The sequence below is a fragment of the Opisthorchis viverrini genome (assembly GCF_000715545.1).
Source record: "Opisthorchis viverrini unplaced genomic scaffold opera_v5_53, whole genome shotgun sequence".
NCBI classification, from domain to species: Eukaryota; Metazoa; Platyhelminthes; class Trematoda; order Opisthorchiida; family Opisthorchiidae; genus Opisthorchis; species Opisthorchis viverrini.
In genome coordinates, this window is record NW_008751710.1 from 260,169 (window position 1) to 264,470 (window position 4,302).

A 4,302-nucleotide genomic window follows, 5' to 3' on the forward strand; every position below is an offset into this window, starting at 1 on the left:
TCCAACTGGAAAGGTATCGCTGTGTTGGTGATTTGCACGCACACATCCAAGATTGATGCGTTACCTACCGACCAATTGTACATACCATAGAGTGGGAGTCATCCACGGAGCTGTATACTCGCACCACTACTACCTGCTTCATCAGGCTTTGTTTCGGTCCAACGGGTCTTGTGAAGCAGTAGGTTTGACATGATTCAGTCGGTCAATGTGGACTAAGACAAAGCCAATACGGAGGTCCCGTGACGTTGTAATCATGGACATAAAGCTTAAGTGGGTATAATGAAATGAAGGCGTTAATAATGCAGATAAATGGTATCAGGAAACTCAGGATCATGGTGTACTGTGGAACCTAGAAAATCATTGGTGTCACTATTGTGGTGAATTTGGGTATAGGAATTCCTTGGGAGGGGAGGTAGTGACTAGACGCAAGCCGGAACGCTAACTGTACAAAAAATTAATGAATTCACGGGAAGCACAGACTGAAAGTTCACAGATATGGCTAAATTCAAACAAAAGTTTCAGCAGCCTGTAATGAACGTTTCCTGGAGGTAGCTGGGGGCAGGTGAAGTGTTTGTGTGTACTTTCAATTAATGGGACGATATTATCAGAGTTTCAGTTCAGGTGTAACAGGGGAATACTTCCGGGTGTGCTGTCAACTTGGGTATGACAGTCCTATGCCACCACTGGCCCAACATACCTCGTTTTTGACAGCCACGTGATGAACTTCGTTTGAAATCATTGAGCTATGATGCGCATTTTTTGAGCAGAGTGATTCTTTTCAGGTTTGTCATGGAAATCAGAAGAAGTAGAACAAAGCCGATGTAAGATGGCAGGTATTTTTTCTGGTTCAGCTAGGAATGAATTCGGGTGCAGCCCACAGGCTAGGTGGAGTAGCTAGCAGCCAAAGAGCGCATCAAACCGGGTATTACCGAGGTCAGAGCTTGGGGGAACGAGGGAATAGGATGAGAGTATTAAGACCTGATTAGTTTGAGGAGACACCAGATAGGGTACTGTGCACTGGTAGAGAGAGAAACTTAAGTTTACCATATTTAGGATGATGACAGCAAGTGATTAATGAGACGGGATGGAGTAGATTTGTGCTCAGTAGACTAGCGGCCAAGCAGGGTTTAGTTTGGTAATGCAAGATATTAAAGTGCAGGAAGTCTAGAGCAAACCGGACTAAGCACGTTTTCGTGTAGAGTAATTCAAACGTGCGAGTACTGACTGGAGTGGACTTCCTAGATGACGGAGTAGCATAGCTGGAAATTATTACGTGCGTTGGACGGTGCCACAATCTTGGAGAGAAGGTGAGCATAAGAAAATCGGTCGACAGTCCCGGAAGCACTGCTATCAGCTTCAATTAACAAGTGGGCACCAGGCTTGTGTGCAGGTGGGGGTGATAAGAAAATGGTCGACAGTCCCGGAAGGAATGCTATCAGCTTCAATTAACAAGTGGGCACCAGGCTTGTGTGCAGGTGGGGGTGGGGAATAACATTTTTATATTGTTATACATGACTTGGTCGCCAAACTGTTATACCTGACCCCTGTTCCCACTCCAGTGCCTAGTGCTAGGAAAGAACTCACCAACATAGAAAACAACCGCTTTATTGCAACAAGTGAGTGCGTGCGAGTGCAAGAGTTACAGCAGCCTGCACTATTTAAAGGGCACTTTCGAGCATTGATCCAGATCGTCTGCTAGGCATTAGGCGAACACCCATCAATATCGATCGTGCTTTCATGAAATGCCCGAACGCCGACTACATTTGGTCGTGCTTCTGTGACTTGGCTAAATACTCATTCATTTTTGCTGAATTGATTGAATGGCCTGGGTGTTACCGGCTTTCCTATTGAGATTTTGATGGAGTTTTTGGGTCCCGGTAGGTTTCGGGCGTTCTGAGGTTGCTTTCAGGAATCTGACCATTCTGATATATATATATATATATATATATACATTTTCAATCCTGGAAGAAGTGGGTGGGTGAGTATATCATGCTTGTTTGACGAGGTGGGATCTGGTATTGTTCAACCCCAGCTATGATGAATGCAGCTAGAGCTGTGCACCCCGATGTAACCCATGGGCATCGCAGAATCTCTGAAAGCTATCCCATATGCTTTTATGAGGTTTTTAACACACCGTCCGTATTCTATAACGTTGCCAATTAAATGGCACAGGCGGGCCGAATCCAACCTAGCACTAACAAACGGAAAACAACACTGCTCTTTTATAGATTTCCTGAACAAAGTTCATGCTCAAAATCACCGGCGATGGATGAAGCACTTTTGGCATTGGGAGGGTGATGGTATACGATCGCAACGTAACAAGGCGGCGGTCACCCAAGGGAGTACCGAACATTCCGCGAGGTTTTTATCCCTCGTGCATGATACTCAGAACTGCAAGGTGGCATGTCACCAATCAGTCATAATTGCGGCCTATGTGGTAATACCCCTCAGTTCCCCCCGGCACGCCTACTTCTTTGATCGCTTCTCAGCCAACCGACCGCTCAGACCGGCTAGCTATGAAGGCACATACACTGCAACCACGATAACACTCATTCCATCTCTACTAAGTCTAATGGACAGTTATACAACTAGTTGTGACCCTGGCGGTGCACCACGTAGCCAATACGTTTCACTCCCATCACATCCAATACTGTCATTCTCTACCATCCCCATGTGAGTATCAACTATTGCCTTCTAAATCGGGAGTGTCGCACCATTACAGTAGTTTGAAACCATGAACATACATAGATGGGTCTCAAACGTACATCCTGGCTCTTTCTGGTAGATTTCTCGACTCTTTTCAATTTGTTTAGCTTTTAATCTTAATATGACTATCTTAGTGCATCATCTGAATAGCATAAATGAATCACCCTGCGCTCCCAGTGGTCGCATAAACAACTCTTACCCCCAATGGTCTCTTTTTTGTCTCGATTGCTTGATCAGTCCTGCGCTATCTGGCACCCTGAAAGAACTCACCCAAGACCCTCACATACGAGGCTATCCACGGACGTCGCGACAATCATATCGTGACTGATATATTCAGTCTTGAGTTCCGTCTGCAGATGACGATACCTCTAGTATTCCCCGATACATGAGCACACAAGGCTGTCTCAACCTGCTGAATTTTTACTAACACTCCAAGATAACAGCCGCCATATTTGTAACATCTGTTTATTCTATATATGCACCCACTATTTTTCCCCATAGCAATATCGGGGGGTCATCACACCCGTGATGAAATTACCTTTAGGCACCCGGTACAATATGTGCTAACGTTAATAAAAGGCTCCATCGTACTTACCGGCTTTGAATGATTTATCGTCTTAGACTAGGGGACGCCCGCTGCAACGGTGGGATAATTTTATCGTTGATAGGTCACGAATGGCCCACTACTTTTTAGACTACGTGGACAAATTTATTTTTGTTGTAAGAAATCCACATCTTCAAATTCAGTAAAGGATAAAACATTTAGAGGAAAAAATTTGTCCGCAGACTTTTCCACAGTTTGCACAGAGGGATAATGTAGAACGCCGCGTCCTAGGCCCACACCCAAAATTTCTCTGAAACCGCCGTTCAAAAAAAACTTCGCCATAATGTTTTGTCATCTGATGGTACTTATTTTGGCCCTTAAGATACCTCCGCGCGGCCGCGGTTTTATTTTCAAACGAACTTATAGCCCACTGTGGGCGCGGAATTTGTATTTTATTGGTCTGGTGGCTTGGAGGCCGCTGGCTATTCACACAATGAGATTGATTTCTCGAAATCTACGGCATTTCCAGACTAGCCACTTTATAGTGTAGTGTCTTTATAAAAACGGTGGGAAATTTTGTGGAAAATCTCGTTTCTTTGCATGTTTTCTTACATATTTGATTTGGAAATAATCTAAAAACGACGTAGACAAAAATCACGCGCACGGCGCAATCAAATTGGAAAGGCCATTCGCGTCCTGGATATGGAAAATTTTCTGTGGTTGCGGCAAGCGTCCCGCCGAAGCTGAGGAATTCGCCACAGTTAGTAAGCTTTTTGTTTTTTATGATGGTAGGCGTTAGATTAGAACCACAAATATTGCCTTTGGGTGAACTATTTGATTATTGAGCAGAACAAGCAGACAGCACGATAAGATGGCCATTGCTTTTAAGTTCTTGCACAAATTAAACGGACCGAAACGGTATTGTAAGTAACGCGCTTGTCTAGGAAATATTAGAGATATAGTGAACTACGGGCAAGTCGTAAGAGTGGATACGGTAGGCAGGAATGTTAGGCAGGAATCCACGCGGATCCCACCATACCGCACGTCTTTAG